Here is a 22883-nt window from a genome sequence, read left to right as displayed (position 1 = left end):
ACCACGGGACAAGCTTCTGTGTGTTCCGAACAGCAGATGATGGTAAGAGGTAACCATCTTCCTTACTTCTACAACATGCCTGATTTTTATTTTGTCGCAGAGTCCAAAGCAGTCTTTAATTCTGTCACATCTGCTCGGCCAGAGCATCAAGAAGTGCTCTCAGAGCTCGGCGTTAGACAGCCCTACCAAGATGCGACTTGCTGGAAGGGAGGCCCTTCCCGGCTCCTGCCCAAGGCAGTCCTGTCTGCACAAGTTCCAGTGAACGTCATTACTACGGAGCACTCCTGGTCAGGTGACCAGAAGATCCTGAAGACAGCTTTCCAACCACTGGGTTCCTCCATATGCAATTTTGACCATGAGCGGCAGAGCAATGACCTACAGTTTCACTAATTCCAATGAGGGGCCGTGAACGCTCTTGAGATCAATCATGCTGTGGCGCCAGATGACCTCAGGGGCACGTGGCCCGAGCCCTCCGTGGGCAGCGACAATGTGACGATTCCTTTATCTTCTTGGGGATAATCGTGGCATGTTGGCACCGAATGACCACAGTACGCCTAAAATGCAGTAATTCTGTTCCCACGTGGGGGCTCTTACCAGGGAAACATTACTCTGTATACTGGACAAGAAAAGTTCTAGAATCCACAACTACATGGTTCTTCTTGAACCTCAATGCAATAAACCACGGACAAAGACCGGGACTGACTCTCACGGCTCGCATCGCCCCCATCTCCACACAGGAGAGTCAACCTAGCTGCAAAAGCCACTTCCCAGCGTACACGCTGCTCAGGTGAGCTGCGAGGACAGGAACGCTGCGAGAACTCACGGCCGGCACGAGCACCGTGGGCATCTCACCAGGGGGAAAGGACAGGGCCATCCAAGGGACATGGAGGTCGCTTATTGGATCCTACCGGTTCCTGGTTCCTTCAACACACAGGAAGCAAGGGGAAAATACCATCTCCATAGAGCACTGTGGAAGGAGAAACCCAGACACTGCCCTGTGGCCCCGATAAGCAGCAGGAACGGAGGCAAGGACCAGTGGAACCTCCCTCGATCGCACACGGTCTGAATCGTGGGTCAGGAACCCAGACTACTGCCAGAATTTCACTGTCTGTCCTCGAAACCGTGTCTTCTAACGTATTCCCTGCACTCCCAACAGCTTTATCATCGCGTTCCTTTCTCCCCGTCATGCGCGCGCGCGCGCACACACACACACACACACACACACACACACACACCCGACTCCCAACCTCAGCGACACTCCACTCTCCTTGTCCCACAACGGGAAGCCTATTCCGCTGGGCGCGAGACAGGAATTAACACTCAAGACGTCTTGATGCGGGCACGAGGAATGGAAAGAGAAGGTCCGATTCCCCCCAACACGCCTGCCAGCTACTCTCTTTCAGCACAAGTGAGATTCTGGTGTCTCGAAGAGGGTCGGGCCTTTCGCGGTGGGGGTGCCTTTCCCCAAAACCGACACAGCTTTTCTAACAGCAAAATTTCAACGTTCAAGAGGCCAGCTCGTTTTAATGGAAATTTTGTTTTGTTTTGAAGATTTTATTTATTTATTGACAGAGAGACAGTGAGACAAAGAGACATGAGCAGGGGAGAGGGGCAGAAGCACACTCTCACCAAGCAGGGAGCCCAATGCAGGACTCGATCCCAGGACCCCGGGATCATGACCCGAGCCAAAGGCAGACGCTTAACCCACTGAGCCACCCAGGCACCCCTGGAAATTTCAATGTAGGCAAAAGCACGGGCGGAAAGGACCAAGATCAGAGGCATAACAACATGTGACTCAGAATGTGGCCGTTAAGGGTCTTTGTCATTTTTTAACAAAGCCGAGCCCCCCTCCTGAGCCCGTTCACGTACTTCTGCTTTCATCTCCTCTCCTACCGCACGTGCAGGCCTAGGTCATCTGCTTGTCAGACACAGCGACTTGGTGCCCCAGCAGTCCAGGAGAGGAGAGGCGAGGCAACGAGAGGAGGTCAAAAACGGAAGCATCGGACACACACGGGATGCGGCGTGGGAGGGAGGGCAGGAAGACGGTGAAGGGCGTCGGAAGGCGCAAACTGCCGGCTGTACGACGCGTAGGCCTGGGGACAGGACGCGAGCACGGCCACGACAGGCAGCAGCATCACGTGCTGTATCCGAACGCTGCCTATGTGACACATCCCAGAGGCTCTCCACATGAGAAAAAAGAAACTTGTAACAGTGGGGTGATGCAGGAAAATCCTTTATCATGGTGAGCATTTCACAGTACGGACAGAAATCATGACGTCGTGCACCTGAAACTCACACAACGTCATCAATTCTATTTCACTCTTTAAAAAGAAGGGGCGCTGGGCGGCTCACTGGGTTGAGATTCCAACTGCTGGTTTCAGCTCAGGTCCTGATCCCGGCGGCGTGAGGTCGAGCCCCGCGTCGAGCTCTCGACTCAGCTGGGAGTCTGCTGGAGAGACCCGTCTCCCTCTCCCTCTGCCCCTCCTGCTCCTGCTCTCTCTCTCAAATAAATCTTTAAAAAATAAATTTTAAAAATAAAAATAAAAAACATGAACTAGAGGACAGACCAGCCATAGCGGGCCCTGACCCTCTCTGTGCCCCCCTACGAGCCAGGAAAGGCCTCTTCCCACGCAGGGAATCAGGAAGAACAAAAGACCCACCTTCCCCAGCACCACACCGCTGATACATACCAACAGAACCACTCTGATCACGCCCGTAACTTGCTGGTACCCCAAGGGTCGAAACCTCATTGATCAGGTCATGGCAAATTCTACGTGATCCCAGCACTCTGCACACCAAATCCGTCCCCAACTGGCTTTTCCGAAGAAAATATGTATTTGCGCTCGCTGTGCACAATGGAGGTGAGAAGCTGAGAAGCTTCAACTCACGGCCTTACACTTTGGTTATCGTGCCAGCAATTCCCGATTTTTTTTCACACCTCCAACATTTCAGTCACCAAAATAAAAGCAACGTGAGTGTAGGAGGAAGAATGAGGCGGTCAGCTTCTCAGTGACACGCCGCCTCCCGTTAATGAGATCCAAGTTTTCTTTCTGCCACACAGCGAGCAAAGACCCACATGCCAACCATCGGCCCCTGCGGACCGGAGACGGGATTTATAGCAAGGTATAAAAGGCTAGTCTGTGGAAACTTGATAAATGGCCCAGAACCGCAGAGTGTAACTTGCATCGCAATGGATACTACTGGCAACTGACCAGTAATGATCATACGTCACTACTGTGCAGAACAAAAAAGAAACTGAAGGCACCATCTTTGCTGTCAAGAACTTGGCAGTCTTGCTGGTGAGGAAAAAGAAAATACGCAACCGAAAGAGTTGACAAAGGGCCACCGGGACAAAAAAACAAAAAAAAATACTAAGCTCACCATGGAAATCTCTTAATAAAAAACAGATTTTCAACACCAAATAAATGTCCGTTTATTAGCTGCGCAACAGTAAAGAATTAACACAACTTAAAGGATTAATACGGTACGCAGCAAATGGCCCAACGTCACAGACATCGCCGAGACCCAGCGGAGCCCTGCGAGCCTCCACCTGCTTCTGCACAGCCGTCTGTAAGAGCTCAAACACCGCACTCCTGCTCTCGGGGAGGCCTTTCCATGGGAAGGATCGCCAAGTCCCCTTCCTGGTGGGGACGGTCCTGCAACACAAGGTCCGCAACCTCCCCAATGCACGAGAATCGCCTAGAGGGCACCCGTCTGTGCTCTGAACGTGGACCATCCGGGCCCAGGGCACACAATGCCTAGCAGGGAGCGGTCTTGTTCGTGACCACGTGGTTGTGGCCCCATCGCTGGCCTCCGCCCACTGGGTGCCAGGAGCACCCTCTCCCCTAGTCACTCACCACAGCCCACATGCCTGCAGACACTGCCAGATGTTCCCTGGGGGCCCAAGGGTGCCCTCCCAACCCCGTCCAGATGGCTCTACGATGGACCCAAAGAATCACCACGACAACATGCCCTAGCGATCCAACGGCCAACCTACAAGCTTGTCCCCAAGCTGCTCCCACAATCCGGGTTCTTTTCCAAGATGGAAAACAACCCCTCCTTGTGCTCTAAGGGAAACCAAGGCTGAGCGAGTGGGCTGCAGGCAAGCAAACGGTTTCGTGCTACCCTGTTTGTCGAGAGACAGACAGAAGTATGGAACACACACGTGACCCCTGCAGGCTTCAGAGGAAAAAACTAAGAGACAGAAACCAAGGGCATCAGCAAAGTGGGGAGAAGGAGGACCACACCGTAACCCGTGACACCTCTGGCACGGAAAAAGAGCCTCGCAGATGTGGTCAAACACAGGACCTTGGGACAGACGGGGAGGCGAGGCTGGATGATCCAGATGGCCCAAGGTCGTCGACGTGGAGAACCTGTCCACGCCGTGGCGAGAAGGGGATGTAACTATGGGAAAACACAGAGACGCCGCTCGGCTCCGTGGCTCGGACGATGAAGACACCACAGCAGGGAACGCAGGTGGCCTCCAGCAGCTGGAGACCAAGGAAATGGACCTTCTCAAGGGCTTCCGGAAATGCACGCAGGCCTGTCAACATCCTCAGCCTCACACAGTGAGACTCCAGTCAAACTGCTCTCACCTCTCCAACTGTTGAGATGGTAAGTCTGCGTCCTTCGAGCCTGTGCTCATCTGTCACGGCGGCAGCAAGTAACTACGACAGTCGGTTAAAAGCGGATCCACCAGAAAACACCGCGACCTTCCCCATAGGCTCTCTGCTGGAGGGACGCGTAACCCGGAACGCGGTGGCCCGTGGATGGCTTGAGAAAAACCAGCCTCCACCGTCTACTCGACGCGGGAATGGTAATGATCATCCTGCACAGAGAGCCTACAAGCTCAGGAAAGTCAACAAGTCGACAACTCCGTGAGGGTGTAAGTCAGGGTTGTGGCTTCGGGGAGGCCCTAGAAAGAAGCCAAAGTCTGGCTGGAAGGAATGCCATGACCTCAGAGCTGGAAGGAACCGCACGCCACACCCTTGGAAAAGTCCAGCTTCCTCTACTTTATCCCCAGAAAGGACTTTCGAAAACCCCACCCAGCAAGGCGGCCCAACGGAGGTCAGCAGGTGCCACGTTCGTCAACCACAACTGTCTGCTACGTTCGTCTTTACGGGACAAGAGGGAAGGACGCAAGACGAAGAGAAGGAAGACGATATGGTTTACGCCAGGTGGAGCGGAAAGAGACGGCGAACCCTCTTCCATTTCACATGCAGTCAGAGATGGGGGCATCTCGGGTTCCCTCACCCCTGACGTGCTTCCAGCTGGAGCCCACACCCCCAGCCTGGGCTACCCAGAGTGTCCACACAACGTGTACTGAGAAAGTGCACGGAGGTGCCACAGCCGAGAGGGACCTCAAAAACCCGAAGGGAAAGGTGCCGGACATCAAAGACGGCGGATCGCGGGATTCCACTTAAAGGAAGTGTCCGGAACACGTAAGCCCAGAGACAGCGACGAGTGGCAGCCAGAGGCTGGGGTGAGAGTGCGGGGATACGGGGAGTGGCGGCGGACCGGGCAGGTGGTTTCTTTCTGGGGAGACGAAGATGTTCCGGAATCAGGCAGCGGCGCTGGGTGCCCAACCTTGTCTATGCCAGGAAAGCCCTGACATACACCCCTGACAGGCGTAAGCGCCACAGGATGTGAATTACAGCTCCGTAAAGCTAGCATGTGAACTGGAAGAAGAAAAAGAAGAGGACGAGGAGGAGGAGGAGGAGGAGAAAGAAGAAGAAGAAAAAGAAGAAGAAACTAAGACATGAGCTCATGATGACGAATCATAGAAAACTGTTTAAAAGCTGTAAGCATCCCAATGAGATGAGGCCACTTAAGCAGTCTGGAATCCAGTCCACGACAGGTCCCGGGTAAGGATTCTCAGACGGTGAGCTAAGGTCAGCCGCCAAGGTGTGAAGCCGGGACCTGAGACGACACGGGACGGACAGATCCGGAGCAGAGACAGAGACCTGGGCTCGGGGAGCAAGGACAGAAAGCTGCTTGCACAGAAAAAGCCTCTGCGATCATCTGAAGCCGCTTTCCAAAACAAAGCAAGAATCTCCCCCCACCACCACCACAAAAATTTTTTAAAATAACACGAGCATCGGCTATGGTCGTGAACACCTACTGATAACATCTACCTGCTCCAAATTAGTGACTTCAGATTAGACTCCGGAATAGGAAATTAAAAATACAATACACACCAAAAACAAAATAGGGTTATTGGTTTGGGGCTGGTGGCTTTCAGTGACAAGGGGTGGGATGCAGAAGGGCCAGATCTGGTTGCCCTGGGAGAGGAAAGGCAGGTGAGGCTTGCTTCGCCCCCAAGGTCCCAGGGGACAGCAGCACCAGGGGGGCCCGGGCACAGCGCCTGGGTCCACGCCAGCCCCACATGGCTGGGTGCTGAGCACAGTGGGCCGTCTCCTCAGAAGATAAGAAGGCATCAGTCATGTCCCCAAAGAGTCCAGAAAGGGCAGACCCTGCGGACGGACAAGGCTCTCATGGCTGGCGTTGGGAAGACGTGAGCACCCCACGCCAGCAACCCTGAGTTTTTCATCCTCTTACTTACCTTGGACAGAAGGAGGTAAAACCCAGGAGCCAAGAGGGAAACATGGACACAAACAACCACACAGAAACGGAAAGCCTGGTGATTAAAACCACCAGCGCCATTACAAGACAAGAACAGTCAAATATCTGGAACAAAGAACAATCCAGTAAGAACCAAAGTTTCTGAAGATGACCCCTGAGGCAGCGGCGCGCACCGCGTGCGTGGTCTAACACCGGCGGCTGGGAACTTGCTAGAAATGCAGTGTCTCGGGCCCCACCCCCATCGACCGCGCACAAAGCGTGCGGATGGGGCCCGGCAATCCGTTTTCACGAGCTCTCCATGGGGTTCCACCACACAGCGAAGTCTGAGAACCCCTCGTAGGGCGACACAAATATTTACAGCGGCTTCGTTCTCAAGGGCCAAAGAAACGTCAGCCCCCCAAATGCCCAACAGCTGGTGAAAGGATGAGCAGAACCGTGGTGCGTCCACACCCCCCAAAGAATCCCACCTGAGTACCCAAAGGCATGAATTCGTGAATACGGGCCACAACACCGGTGGACCCCCAAGTCATTACGCCGAGTGGAACACGTCAGGCAAAGTCACAGGCTCATACCGTGTGGTTTCACGGACATGAAATTCTAGAAAACGCAAACAACCAGAATTAATCATAGAAAGCCGACCCACGCGCGACCTGGGAGGCAGAGATCCCAGAAAGACACTAAGAAATGGGGAAAACCACAGGAATATTTGTTCCGACACGTACGAGGAGACAGACAGGGTAGATGACCCAGCGGTGGGTCTGTGAAACCAGCACCACGAGCGAGAGGACGAAAAACCAGATTAAAGGTGCCGTGTACACAGGCCTCGTTTACTGCACTGCGGCTGCCTCGAATCCATCCGTAAGAAAAAAGGCGGCAGATGGAGAGAAGGACAGGACGCCACCCGGATAAAAACGCAAGACTACACGCTGGTGCGTGGACGACTACACGCTGGTGCGTGGACGGCCACACCCGCTCCAGGTGGGCCTACCCTGCCGCGCTCACCAGCGCCTCCCGATCGCTCTGGGAGAAGAGGAGGAAGAAGCCGCAGTCCGCGCTGCCTGAAGTCCTGGAAATCAGCATAGCACCATGTTTGGGGGCGCAGGGACCCTGCGCTCAGAAGAGGCAAAACAACAAAACGCCCAGAAAGGGGATGTCAGGAGGAGATCCTGCACCCTGGAAGGCGCCAAGGACTGCGGGCTGGGGGCAGGGGGGAGGAAGAGGCCCCGCCAGGCACGGACCAGAGGGAAGGGGAAGCCGTGGCGGCCAGGTGCGAGACAAAGGACACAGGTGTGCAGGATGGACTCCCAGGCAGGGGCCCCGAACTTCGCAGGGGACTCCGGGGCACGTGGGCCCAAGGACACGAGAAGGGGAGGGCACCGGCACAGGGCGAGGGACGAGAGCCGTGTCCGTGTCGGGGGAGTGACGGAAACTCCTCGAGAAACCAGCAGAAACCACGAGGCCCACAGGCAGAGGCCCACAGCCACTCCCGAAACGCTTTCCACGACAGGGTGACTGCCGGAAGCAGCCCCTTCCCTTTGCGCAGGGTCTCGGTCTTGTCCCGGTTCTTAGGGAAACATAAAGATGGAGTGTGAGTCCCGGATCCAAGCCAGAGGGTGGCTCCGGATTCCTCCGTCCACACTGCCATTTCCTTCCTTGTGAACACTTCTGAAGGGACTGAAAGTCATTTCCCTCGAAACTTAACTCCAAGACTCTCCTTTATCCTTTCCCTTAAAAAACCCCCATTTCCCTGGAGTGCACGGAGACTGAAAGACGGCTCTGCCCCTTCCGTAAGCCTCGGGTACCTTTACTCCTTCAACGTCCCCAAGACTTTAGTGAGGACGTAAGCACCACGTTTGAAACCCCCCCAGAGTCGAAGCCACGGAGGCACAGTTTCTTGGCCTCTACACTCTCAGCTCTTGGGCTGGGGAACACTTACCGGTTCAGGGGGGCAACCTGTGGCTGGTAGGACGTACGAGAGCACGTCCGGCCTCTCCCCAACGGGGCACCTCGTCCCCACCTGTAACCAGCAGAAGGGTCTCCAGACACTGCCCAGCGTCCCCGAGAAGCCACACTGTCCCTGGTGGAGGAAGACGGAGCTAAGGGACGTCCCGGGCCAAGCTCAAACTTCCCTCAGAGCCTCACAGTCAACGCCATGAAACCAACAAGAGGGTCATGCGGGAAGGAAGATGAGGTTCGCCCTGTGGTTGTGGGCTGGGTTCCCCCGGGACCGAGCCCACTACCGGAGAGGTCCCCAGTCCCACGGGCCCTTTCTGAGCCAACTACGTGCCACACGGCAGTACCTGAGAACCTGCAAAAATTCCATCAGCACCCTGACCGCGCGCAAGAGGGAACGGAGGCCGGACGCCTATCATCTCGCTTCCTTCCGCTCCCCCCTCCCCCGGGGAAGGGCAGGGAGGCCCACTAAATCCGGCCTCAGCACCCACCACCCGGTGAGCTCAACCTCGCACAGAAGTACTTGTTCTGAGAAGAGGGAAATCTGTAGAGACAGAAAGGAGATTCAATGGCTGCCGGGGGCTGGGAGGCAGGAGCCAGGATTGATGGCAAATGGACACGAATGACCGTATCGAGGAATGAAAATCGATCGTGACGATAGCCGCACGACTCCGTAAATTTACTAAAAATCACTGAGTCGTACGCTTAAAATGGGTGCTTTTTATGGTATATAATTTATACCGCAATAAAGTGGTTTCAGAAAATCAACTTGATAAGTCAGATTTAGAGTTCCGTATTAAATTAAACACCACCGCAAGCGGGCATCTGCGGCAAATTCAAAGGCAAAGCAAACACCTAAGGCAAACCCACGCCAGAGTAACCCATAGCTCCTGGCAACCCACCTGAGTCTACAATGTGTCCAACTCAATCCCGTGAACTCAATAAGGTGGAGTGGTGCAGTGGTGTGAACGGAGAAATTCCACGCCACCAGACGTCATGGCCATCAGAAACCCACACCAGAAAACACACCTGTTGTCCAAATACAGAACATTCACTGGAACAGCAAGCAGGACAGCAAACAGACGAGGCTGAACATGGGCTCTGAGACAGCCATCTCCCCCAAACTTTCCCGAACGCAAACGTCAGGCCAAAAAAAATGGGACCCCTGGCTTGTCCCTGCATTGTGCCAGGCACGGAACACAGAGGCCACGAAGAAAATCAAAATTCACAAAAGACAAGCTTATTTTGTGTGCCATTTTATAGTCAAACAAGAACCAGGAAATAAAAACACACAGCCTCATTTCAAGTAATTTTCCGGAAAACATGTCCAGGATAATTAAAAAAAAAAAATTACAAAATGAAACTAGGAACTATGACACGAATGTTCACTGTACTGCCAGAGATAAAAATGAAGTATTTCCATGAGCTAATCTTATTCTATATTTAGTTTGAGTATACGAATGTAATTAACCAAGGTTATAGAATTTTGCTAACATCCAATTTCCAATTACAAAGCTTCACTACAATTATTTGAACCACAATTGATTTTTTCATTTCTGTGGAAAAATGAAGATAGCTAATTTTAATAGCCCAATCTTCCTAAGGAAAAGGAAGTGCCTTCTCTGATACAAATTATGTAAACGGTACTTCAACAAAGCTATAAACTAATTTGTTTCTAGATTCTCTTTCAAAGATTAGCATACTCAAACATTTCACGTTCCGATAGCTTCCAGCACCGGCCTTGTCTCGCGGCACTCCCGCTCCACACACCTACGTACGCCTCATTCTCAGAAATTATACACGGACATCTGCACGTTGACTACTCCCTAAGGGACGCATTTAGGAAATGGAATCGACGTTTGTGCGGGCTTCTAAGAAGTGTCTCCTTTTAGGGCTATTTTCCGAAACACATAGCTGGGTAATTTTGGCAGGCAAATAATCAAGTGAATAATTATTAGTGTTTCACCCAAAAGCAAAAATAGAAAAGGATCCCGATTCAGGACTGAAGTGATTCACAGGTGTCTGCCTGACCTAGTTCCAATATGAGGTCATGATCTGGACCCCGCCAGAGGCATTTGGCTAAAAGTACATGACCTGCTGTAACTTCTCTTCCTTCTTAAAGGGGCAGGGGCAGATCAAGCGCATTCCCAGAGAAGCAAATTCTAACTCACCCACTACTGATACCCGCACGTATTTATCTCTGGAAAGGAGGGACGAAGGTTCAAGACGCGACAGTAAAAAAAAAAAATTTTCCTGTTTCTCCTCTTTACAGTAGCTGTCTTGTATTGCCAAAAAGGAAACCAATTTTTCTTTTCAAGTAGGAGATAAATATTTCCATTCACCAACAGACAAATGAATGTCTGTTTACATCCTGACAAGTTAATGACGTCTGGCACTAGGTGTCCTGTGGGCACGCGGAAGGGAACAAGTATTGTTCACCTACGGGCCCCTGAATTCACTTGCAAATCTCTGCACTTCGTTTTACGTACAAAGTTACACTGCAAATTCAATACTCACAAAGGGAAAAATTGATGTGAACACCGAAAAAATGACAGAGAAAGACCGAAGCTAACCAATCCATCATTTCAAGTTAAACAAACAAACAGACTGCCGTGCAAATCCTGGAAAGACTCACAGCGGACACCGAGTCTCAGGGAAACCAACCCTTGAGCCATTCTCAGCAGATGAGCTCAGACAAAAGACCTCACGTTGGTGGAGGTCAGTTCACATCCTCACCTCCCCAGACCACAATGTGGTCTGAATCATGGATTTCATTTTTCTATTTATTTGGTCTCTGGAATACCAGTAACAAATAGAGCATTGACTGAGTTTTCTCTTTATTCTATTTATTTAGCTCTAAGTGGGTTCCCCGTTCAGGATGGAACCCACCGAGGGCTTAAGCGCACCACCCACAGATTGAGACCAAGAGTGGGACGCTTAACTGACGGAGCCCCCCAGCCATCCCCTGAGTAGTCTTCTCTTAAAACAAAACAAAACAAAACAACAAAGAAAAACTCTACTGTGAAATAGTTTTTTTTTTTTTTATGTATTTAAAAACATCCATGATCACTGAAATAGGTTTACGGAAAAAGACCCAACAAATAAACAGCCAGACTGAAGTAAGGCAAAGACTTTCACCACCGTCCGGTTCGCGCACCCTCTCCGGCTGGTTGTCTTCTGACGTCTGAATCGCTTCCATCAGTCTGTTTTCTCAGGAGCCCTGAGGGTAACCATCAATGAAAGCGGCTGATTTACAAACAGAATTAAGTGATTATGGAAACACTGCCGTGTCACCAACGGCGTGACAAGCACAGCACCGTTCCAAAACCTCATCACGCACCTGCAACACAGCTACTGTCCTCTGCTTCTGTACCACGAGTACTTTTCCCGCTTTTCAAACTCACAAAACCCAGTAGATAAGCACGCACAGACACACACAGGCGTTGGCAGCTGAAGCCAGGGGAAGGGGAGCACATCCCTGTCCCACATGCATTCACGTATTTCAAAACTGCCCCCTCTGCCTGCTACCTCTGGGGACCATTCGGTGATGTCTGAATGTGTTTTCGTTGCATATCCTCATCAGTGAAGAAATTTCCAGCCCGTGCCCCCAAGCCAGGTTAATTTATTTATTAACTAAACACAACCCTCGACAAACATGACAGGCATTTTTCACAAACCACAAAAACAGACCTAAAAATGAGACACAGAGTAAGCGGACAGTTTACCTTTCTTCCCTCGCTCTAGCAAATCTCGCTGTGCTCCTGCAAGAGGACGCGGTATGGCCCTGGGGGACCAGTCTGGGAATTAAAACCTGACACTTTGGTTCCCCCTGCCCCACCGCCCAAAATGCGGAGTCTATCAGTTTAAAGGAAATATACTGAAAAGCCCATGAAATTTATCTGAGAGTCCCATGAAATTTATAAGGCAACTCTAATTTCCAAGGGCCTCTTGCCTTGTTCTCATCTGGTCTACAGTAATTTCTGCTGTGCCCCGGACACGTTGAGATCATTAATTCCTATTTTCACCCACTTCTGAGCTGGGTACACCTAAAACGTTGCTTCTTCTGGTGAGACTTTTTAAAGTATTTCAGCATCCCTGGAAATGGTTGAAACTGGCAAAGGATCACCCGTGCATCTTAGAAATACAAATCTAACGCGGTATCTTTTTCATAACCAAGTTAAAAGTTAAACCAAACCGTGTCTCCCACACTGATCTGCCAGTGCCAGGAAGTGGCAATCAATCACTGCTCGCAAGTCGGTAATTGTGAATACTTGAGTCTTTACCAACCCCGAGCCAGGACTGAAGCGGTGTGGGACGCTACGTGCCTGACGTGGACTGTGCTAGAAAAAGAACCTCCGGCAGGGACCCAACTTGAATCCGTTACCCAAATGAACCAAATGGTAGAGACCTCAAATTTCAGCTCAGCTGTTTTTATCAAACACAACCCACAACTCCACAACCACCTGGAACTTTTATTATTATTATTATAATCATCATTTTGCAGCCACACAGAACTTTATAGATGGTAGGCATTAGGTGGGTCTGCTGGCGCAACCGATCTCTGCACGACACGCCATCGGTGTCAGACTGCCGCTCCGCTCTCCCATTTCTCATCTTCAAACGGATGTCAGAATCACAAGGATAACTAGAAGACAGAAGCTGACCTTGTCATAACTAAGTAGCCCCTGCCCTCGAACAGAAATCGCCGCTCCGGTATGCTGAATTGTTCTCCCACTTAGGATGACTTACACAGTCTCACTGTATTAAAGCATTTGTTATTCCTGACCTAAGAATGAAAACGGCACCACGGACAGTAAGCTTCCTTGGGTCGTCCTCTCCACCTGTTGGGATCTCCAAACAAGCAGAGACGTGTGCAGAACTCAACAACGGCTCACGTGCCAGGGCCCTGAGGCCCGATGACGACGGGCAAGCAGGCTGATCACAGGAAGGAATCACGCTCTGAGAAGGGAACAGTGTCCTTCCAAGCTCACTGCAACATGGGTGACGGTGGGGACCTCGTTTTCAGTGGACTTCAGCAAAGTTTTCGGTTCCTTAGAAAGTGGGAAGGTCTGCATTCTCCCTGGGGGCTGGTGCCAAGTGTTCCAGAAAGTGCACGGGCTCTGTGCTGGCTAGTTAGAGTCACAGATTCTGGGTTCTGGGGAAGCAAATGAAGAAAACTCTCCTTTTAAGCCTCCAGGCAACGTCCACCCAGGTCGGGAAGGAAAAAAACAAAAACCAGAATGTCAGAGGAATTCAGAAGACACTGTCGCAAGAGTAAACACTGGGACGCGTTTGCCTACCTCGCAGGCTCTTGTGAGACCGGGAAACTCCGGCACTCATAGAAATGATCCCGAGGCCCCCAACACCCCAAAACATCTTCGGAATTGCTTGATTGTGTGTGTTTTGTGTTTGCGTTTTAAGCACAATATGCAACGAATCAACGGATCAAGTCACATATCGCCCTATTGTAATGGTGGGTAAAGTGGCGGTCCACGCATGTGGTAAAAATAACCACCAGTTTACGTAAAATTTTCACTGACCAAAAAAGCCGACCCAACAATTAAGCAGCATCCCCTCTGGAAATGAAAATCCTCACGTAAGAGAGAGGAAAAGCCTCAAGATTAGCTCACCTAACCTCTGACTCGGGCAGACGCACCCAGGTTTTCAACGACCTCACACAAGCTGGGGGCCACCCAGGGCGGGACCAAGGTAGCAAAATTCCAAAACACCAAGTCAGTTCTTCTAGAAAAGATGCCATTTCCTAGGAGATCACAAAAAGTGAAATGATGGTCCAAAGTAAAACGCAGGCCAACGATTAGATGGAAACACAGACCCAGGAATCCACTTTTTCCTCCAACCGAGTAATGCAAACACAAGTTCATACCTTCTGTCTGTGGTATCGCCCCACTGCAAGACTGTGACACCTGCACGTGTGGGTCCTGTTTTTGAAACCAAAGACAGGACTTCATAACCTGATACATTTCACGTTGTAAATGTCTCTCAGGGAGTACGGCAGAAAGATTCGGGAAACATTTCTCTGAAAATGAATCAGAAAACATCCCATTTCGACTCATTCGGCAGTGAGAATTACGTGGCATAAAAAAGACATCTCTGGCAGTCCCAACAAGGCACCTGAGCTTCTTTCTCGAAGGCTCCCTACAAAGTCTATGAAGAAGAGTAAGGTTTTCTTCTCCTTCCTTTTGAGAACACCCACAGCGCAAACCCTCCTGTTCGGAGGCAAACACACAAGCTCAAGTGTGCAAGTGTAAAAATTCATGGGTCATCAGACAGAAACACAGAGGAGGGTCCTGGGAGGGTGGAGGGGTTCCCCTAAAGGCTTCCGATGCTGAGCTGAAATGCAATTAAGAGGATGTAGAGGGCAGAGCTGACGGCGGGGAGGGAGGGGGTGCCCATGGAGGATGCCTTTGGGGTGATGGACTTGTTCTGTATCCCCATTTTGGTGCTGGTTACACAAACCTTTGCGTGCGCACACTCATCATAAAACCGTACACTGAAAGAGATGATAGTCCATCTCATATACTAATTCGGAAAATTATACACACGCACGCACGTATATGAACCGGCCCTGAAACTGAACTTAAGGGCGGGGGGGGGGGGGATAAGGAAGGGAAGGCAGCTAGTTCCGGAGACCGTCACGACCATCATAACCGCACCTGCACACCCAATTCCCATCCTCAGTAGGGAGGACGGCACCAGCATGCCGGGCTCCGAGCGTAACAGCCCTACCTCCTTTCAAGGCTGAGAAAGGAGTTCTATTTTTTCTCTCTCTTTCAATGAGAACATGAGTGACAGAGAAAGACACTGATCTGCCCAAAGATGCATCAGGGCACGGCGAGCTGCCTACAGAACAACGTTCCCCCACAGCCGCGTCATCTGCCCCGGGGCCACCAGGAGCCCAGGAAGGACCCCCTCACATGAGCACAAGTAAGACTGAGCCAGTGTATGACACATGCATAGAACCAAGAGGGGAAAGTCGAGAAACACGCCTTCCAGGTGCACGGGCATCCGGGGACTCTGAACCACCTGGGTGGAGGGGGAGGTTAGGCAAGTAAGAGCCGCCCCCCCACACACCTGTCGGTCTTCTTTTTATTCCGTCCCCCAAGCCCCTTCACTTCTGCTTTCTCTTTCCCGCTCCTGCTGCGAGATCAGAAACTTCCTTTCTCAACCTGCAATGTGATGTGACTTACTTCCTAACAGATTCCCGAAAAGCACGGGTGTGCCAGGTGAACACAGAACTCGACACAGAGCTTTGGCTTGGCACCCACCTCCCCCCAGCCTCTGTCCCACATACGGTCGTATATATAGTGTTGAATTCAGGGTTGGTTTCCCCGCCCCGGCAGCCCTGGCATTTGGCTCCAGACCATTCTTTGCGGTGGGGACTGTCCTCTGCAATGCAAGCTATCTGGCGGCATCCACAGACCCCCCCAGGATGCCAGGAGCACCAACATTCCCCTCCCCCACGCCGTGACCACTGAAAACGTTTCTATTTGTTTCCTTGAAGGTAGTGGGCAAAAACGCCCCCACTGAGGACGCTAAGCCGACTGCCAGATTCTGGAGTTCACTGCTCCAAGCACAATTGCCATAAGCCACCATCTCCCTTGTCCTCATCTCTGAAGACATCCCCTTTCTCTGCAAGCCAAGCGTCACCCCCATCTCCAGCTCTAGTCCCACCTGCCAAAGCACCCAGTTTCTCAGCAAGATTGAAACACCTCTTTTCCAGTGTCTTCCCTTTACATGTGCCCAATGCCATGTTTCACTGGCTTTCAGCTCACGTCTACAGTCTTCGATCACGTGGCGGGTTGTCAACAAGGATTTCAGAGCCACACGGGAGCAAACGTGCCCACAGGGCACACGACCATCTTTAGTCAAGTTCCCCGGACCCGGGTCCAGAAGCCACCCGGGGAGCGAATTCCTTAGCGACAGCGTTTTTCCCTTGAGGTCTGCAATGCATTTTCTCAGACTAGGCCCTCTCGACCGTTTAAACATGTTGACTTTGCAAGGCCCTTCCCACATCCAGCTCTTATTCTGGCTTTGCTGGGTCTCATTTTGCCCATCTGGCCGGTGTAGTCGGTTTGGTCAGGCCCCGTGGAAAGGGTGGAGAAGGGGGAAGGGCCATGGAGGGCAAGACCCAAGGGGAAAGCTCGCATCCCAGTGTCTGCTCAGGAGGCCAGTTGCTTCCTTCATCCTAAAAATAGTTGGAAGGGAGGGGGATATCGTTCCAAGTTTAAAAAAAAGAAGTGTTTACAAAATGACTTCAGTCTTACTTCCTGATTGAAACTATTTTTTCTATGTTTTTAAAAGTGAAAAATCATCCTATTGGATGTAGCACATTATTGGGGGGGCACAAATGCAAGGTACCAGGAAACCACAGCTGAGACAGCATCATGTTGGACACAGAGCCTCGGTGACTGTCACCTAGGCGGGGCGCTGGACCTGGCAGAGCCATGCGCAGGGCCGGGAAATCGCGACGGCTTTTCTAGGCCTGGCCTCCCTTGGCAGAGGCCCCTCTCCCTCCTCTGGAAAATAATGGGGGAGAACTTCGGTATTTAATAAGTACTTCCAGCCAAACGCTGACCATCACAGCAGAGCCCTGAGGAAGCAAAAGTGAGTGAGGACAGAGGGCACAAAGGTCATCTGGGAGGTCACCACTCTGACACCCATGAAATTGAGTCCCCCCCCCCCAAACTGGGTCCCAGCCCTCATTTACAAATAAAATTTCTAACCCATTACTGTAAAAAATACAAAGAACTGTGAAAAGGACACATCAACGAAGTAGTAAAAATAACACCCTGACTCAGGAACCGGGAGTACAGGAAACAGCTATAGCACTCAGCCACTAAATTTAAAAAAAAAAAAAAAAAAAAAAAATACTTTGACGACTGTGGAATCTCACTTTGTTGGAAAGATTTCCTATCAGCCTTTTTAATTTGGAAGATTCTGACCTCAAGACTCAAGACTCAAACTTCACGGGGGCTGGGGTGCTGACAGCCCCACGGCATCCACAGTAAGCGAGGGTTACAACACAGACCACAGGGCCTCCGGGAGGCTAACAGCGTGGGCTCCCCAAGCCCAGGAGATGCTCACCACAGTCTGCTCAGGTAGGCATCTCGGGGACCGGCCAACAGCTATGTCTTCTTTCCGAAGGGGAAACCAATGCAGAGATTCCAACATGCTTCCCCGGGGGCTACCGGCTCAGGGAGGGCCTCTGGCCTGGAGTCCTGGTTTTCTAATTCAAAACTGATCCAAAGCACCCCAGTCCAAAACCACAACTCTCAACTGCAAGTTAAGAATCCATTCACTGGGGGCGGGCTGGCTCTGTCAGTAGAGCACGCGACTCTTGATCTCAGAGTCGTGAGTTCAAGCCCCACATTCAGGCCTGAACATTGGAGCCTACTTAAGAGAAAAAAAAAAAAGGAACCCATTCGCTGAAATCACTTTCCTGGGTCAATCACCTGCGGAAATGGGTCCTTTTTGTTTTTCTTAAGTTTACCTGTGACTTATTTCAAACTTGTATAGCTTCTCCCCTCCCCCCACAAAAGTACACTAATTATTAAGATTTCATTGCAGTAACTACAAAGCAGCACCCTCTAACATAACTTTCTGGGTGGACTGCGCTAATTAATACGGTGGCCACTGACTATGTAAATTATGGCTTCAGAAACGGAAAGAACCGTTAATTTTACGGAGTTTTAATTAACTTGAATCTCCATGTTCACATGTGGCCAGTGGTTACCCTACCGGACAACGAAGTTATGAAAGCAATTTCTCCACCGTGGTCAAAGTCTCTGGATTCCGTGAAGCTACGTTTGTATCTGTTCACGGATTTCACCGCAGATCCCCGTTTGTGAAGGTGTGTATGTAATCTGGAGAGCTTTAGCTGTCCAAACATGAAAACTCATGCTAGGCAGACATGAAAACAGAAACAGCAAGCCTAAGAGCTGGGCTTCGGGAATCAGATAATCGTCCCTCCACTGTGTTGGCAAGTCCGTGTTCTCTCCGCAGAATAAAAATAATAATCCCTACGCACGCAGCATTAAGCGCACGGCACTCAAATAGCGTAAGGACAATTACTCGACTTGTGCAACAGCAAAACGAACATTTACACGCCATTTTACAGTTTTAGGAGAACTTACACATTCTTTCTGTCTGGACCATACACAGTGAGGACCACGATTTCAATTCCCTTTTTTTATTTTTACATACACAGAAATGATGCTCGGAAAAGCTGCAGGCCTTCAAGGTCAGCGGGGCAGGCCCTTCACCAGTTTAGGTCAAATGGGGACAAAGGCTGGGTTTCTAGCCAAGCAGTAAGTGTCAAGACAGAGTTGGATTCAAGGGCTCTGTCCACCTCTTTGCAGAACCACTGATCCCCCTCCTGACAGTGGGTTCAGGGAAACTCGTGATGCCTCTCCCAGGTGAGGAGCCTAGAGCTCCCACCCGTGAAGGTCAGATTAAGACCAACCAGGACCTCGGAGCCACTCCATCCCTACTCAGCCCATTAAACATTCAAACATTCAGGAAATATGAGGAAACGTGGGTATTTGCGGGACTGATGAAGTCCTGTGTACAACCAAAAGGAAAAGCCGGACCCAGAGGATCCGGACCCAGAGGATCCAGCTAACACTTGGCCCAAAGTGCACAGCGCCCAGTAAAATACCTAAAAATGTCAGGTTTTGTCCCCCAGGTGTGTGTTCACTTAAGGACTGGAATCCCCTTAAGGGCCATTTTAATCAGTGGGTCAAATGACGAACGTCCACTTTTATCCCCGGATTAGTCATCCAGCTGGGTGGTTTTCTGCAGAATCTGCAGCCCCTTTGAACCCCTAAGATCGTGTAAAATAAAAGTGTCATCCTAATGCCTTCCCTGTGCCATACTCAGCATTCCGCCCCCCCCCCCCATCGCCCCTTCTGTAGGAATGACAAGTTGGAAACTTTGTATAAAATCGGGGAGAGCCAGCGGCCACCCGGAAGCCGCCGCTCGGGACCTCCGCAGGGCTCTCCCCTCGCCCCCACCCCTCCCGCTGCCATCCGGAGGCGCGCCCCTCCCCTTCCAGGTTACACCAGGGACCGGGGCGGCGCGTCGGGAGAGGAAAACAGCCAGAAGTCGGGTCGAGCCCCATGTGACCGCGCCCGCCAGAAACGGCTGCCGGAGCAGCAAGCGGTGGGATTCTGTTTCTTTGCGGTTCTGCTCCGCAACACCCCCGACTGGGGGGAGTACGAGAAGGCCGCCTCCGTCTCTAACTTTGTGGAATTTCCAGCGCACTTGGCTCGGAGAACGCCAGGCCGTGCAGCGAGTCGGGGCCGAGGCCTGACCGCGCGCTCGGGCGGCGCACGTGAAGCCCAGGCCCTACCCCAGCGCGGGCGGGCGGGCCTCCAGCGACCCCAGACTGTCAGACCCCAGGCGGTCACCCACACCCGAAGGCGCAGCCCACGCCGCTCCCGGCATCGCGCCCCCCCCCCGCAGGGACGGTGCTCCTGGGGAGCGCAGCCCACGCCACCGCCCCGGGGCACCCGTCCCCCGAGCCCCAGGAGCAACAGGTCTGCAGCCCGTCCAGGCCGCGCTCGGCAGACCCCGCGTCACCAGGGGCGCCCCCCGCCCCGCCACACACACACACGCGCGCGCGCGCGGATGTCGCCCTCAGCCGGGTCCCCTCGCTCCGGCCGGGAGCCCCGGACTTCCTTGACAGTTTCCGCGTCTCGGAAACGGAGCAGCGGCCGGGCCGCGCCGCCTCGCCCGCCCCTGACTCCGCCGCGCGCCGCCGCGCCGCCGCCCGGTCCCGGACGCGCTGGCCGGCGCCCCGGGATGAATGGGCGCCCCTCCCCCACGGGGGATCCCGCGGCGGCGCAGGTCCGCCCCGCCGGCCCCAGAACCGGCAGACAAAGGGACCCCGGGGGCCGGGCCGGGCGCTCCCCCAAACTTACCGGCCGCCTCCCCCTCCCCACACAGCGCCCCCGCCCCCGCCCCCGGCGCGCCGGCACTTCGGGGAGCGGCCGCCGCGGGGTATTGTTCGGCCTGCAGGGAGCGCGCCGCACCCCAGCCCGCAGCCCGGGCACAGTGGGGGACCCGTCCCTCCGGAGCCCCGGCGGCGGGCGCGGCGGGCGCCCGCCCCCCGCCCCCGCCGGAGAAGTTTGCGCCCCCCGCCCCGCGCCCGGCCGCCCGAGCCCCGCGCACTCACCTCGGCGCCCGCAGCGCAACTTGTGGCGGCGCCGCCGCGCTCCGAGCCTCCCTGCCGCCGGCCGTCGCCGAGCCCGGGCCGTGCCGCGGCCGAAGAGGGCCCGGCGCCCCGGAGCAGCCGCGCGCCGCCCCCGGGCCGCCCCCGCCCCGCCGCCGCGAGTCCCCGAGAGGCGCGGGCGCTGGAAAGTTTCGGGTGCCGAATGGCGGCCGAGGGCGCTGCGGCGGCGGCGGGGCGGGGGCGCTGGCGGCTCCTCGCTCCCGAGAGCGGAGAGTGGGGGGGGCTGGGGCGGGAGCGGCGGCGGCGGCGGCGGCGGGAGAGGGCGGGACGGCGGGAGGGACCGGCACGGGCAGTGACCTCCGGGTTGGGGGTGGGGGGAAGCGGCCGCCGGCGCGCCGACCCCGGCCGGGAGGACTTCCAGGGGGGCCGCCGCCGCCGCCGCCGCCGCCGCCGCCGCCGCCCGGGCCGGGCCCTCCCCAACGGCCGGGGTGGTGTGGGGGGGAAGCGCTCCCCAACCCCCCAACCCGTCCCCTCCCCCACGGTCGGGGGAGGGGAACCTGAGTCCACTCGGCCCCGCCCCTGCGCCCTGGGGGGGGCCGCGTCCTAATCCTGCCCCTCCCCCACGGCCGGGGGAGGGGACGCTAGGCCTGCCCCTCCCCCCACGGCGAAGGCGGGGGTGAGAATCCTCACCCCCCACGGCTTCTGGGGAGGCCCCGAGTCCCAACCCAGACCCTACCCTACCCCACGGTGGGGGAACCTGCGACCCTACTCAGCCCTGCACCCCGCACTCTCCCCTGGCCCCCACCCTAGCGTGGGTGAGGGGAACTCGGACCTCTCCCTTTCCCCGTGGCCTCCAAGGGGGATGAACTGAACACGGGCCTACCCCCACGCAGTCCCATTCCCAAACCCTGCCTTTCCCCCCACTGCCAAGAAGGGACAGGAACTCGGGCCACCACCCCCGCGGTTTCCAGGGGGGGAGGGGAACCCGAACCACAACTAGAGTGTTACCCTCCCCCACCTCAAAAAAGCAGCTCCTCGGCGGCCCTAACAACCCCCTGCAAGCTGCCCGAGGGTGCATCTCTCTCAAAATGGGCGGCTTGGAGCACACCCCAAAGGCCTCTTCCCCCCTCCCAAAAAAGTGGGGACTCAGGCGGAGCCTCGACCTTTGCAAAACACCTCCCGGAAAGAGCCAGAAATGCTTGGGGAGAAAAACTCGGGCACACGTTAAGTGGAGGCCAGGAGCTCCTTAGAGAAGGGGGCTGGACCTCTGGAGTTGGGGGTACCTGGGCCCTCGGGCCTCCCCACGCCCGACCCCCACCCCACCCACAGGCTTTGCAAAGGGTTTTATGTTGCAATGGCTTATTTGGCTCGGCCCTAGCGCACCAAAGTCCCCGGAGCTTCGTCCTCCTCCCCAGTTTGGAGACCCCTGCCCACCACTCGCGGTCTTAATTCAATTAAACAGACACCGCGCCCACCACCCTGCACTTCAGCGTCTGCTTTGTTGAATATTTTAAGATAACTTTGCCCCTCCCTTTGGTGTATAATGAGCTTTGCGCGCAGAGCCCAGTACACTCAGCATTTTAAACTGTAACCTCACTTGCTCCTTCCTGGGACACTAGACCATTTGTTGTTCAGGTTGTTGGGGGGGAGGGAGGGGCCCGAGGTGAGTTTTTAAGGGGCTGGTCCTCCCTCAAAAAGGCGGACCTAAAAATATTGCAGTAAAACGTCAATGATGTAAAAACGACTGTTGCTACACCATTATTAGAGCACATCAATAAAAAATACACACTTACACAGTCTCCATAATTGTGAATCAGCAGAATAGATTGTGTCTTAATATGTATCAGTTGCCATTCAAGGGTCCCCAAAAGGACGTGGGGGGCCTTCCCTTGAGCCCGCCCTTCGTTGCTCCCCGGCTCCCTGGGCTTGTGCGGACTGATGCTGAGGTATTACATGCAATCGAAAAACCAAGGGTGCAATTGGGAGCCCGAGCGAGCTCATGATGCAACCCTGCCCCGGTTACACGTGCTTCCCCTCCCCCACCGCCTGCTGGTGGGAGCGCTGCGTTTTTTCCGCCTGTAGGGTCACATTGTGGTTGATTGATTCTCCTTTCGCCTTGCTCAGTCATTCAGATTTGGAAAGTAAATAACAAGTT

The 22883-nt window shown here is 53.8% G+C and overlaps 1 protein-coding gene across 3 annotated transcripts in view; it reads right to left on the bottom strand.

The window, feature by feature from the left end:
- Positions 1-22660, bottom strand: part of TBL1X (transducin beta like 1 X-linked) — a 214678-nt gene extending 192018 nt beyond the window's left edge. Inside the window, exon 1 of one of the 3 annotated variants that reach the window (XM_080794806.1) lies at positions 22522-22660. The gene's annotated coding sequence lies outside the window, so the exon portion shown is untranslated. Of the gene's footprint in view, positions 1-20731; positions 20869-22521 lie in introns of those variants that run through there. The other 2 variants (XM_080794805.1, XM_080794807.1) reach the window with 2 other exon arrangements.
- Positions 22661-22883: the final 223 nt, after the last annotated feature.

The sequence above is a fragment of the Martes martes genome, assembly GCF_963455335.1.
Source record: "Martes martes genome assembly, chromosome: X".
Taxonomy (NCBI): domain Eukaryota; kingdom Metazoa; phylum Chordata; class Mammalia; order Carnivora; family Mustelidae; genus Martes; species Martes martes.
This window is presented reverse-complemented; position numbering and strand designations above follow the sequence as displayed.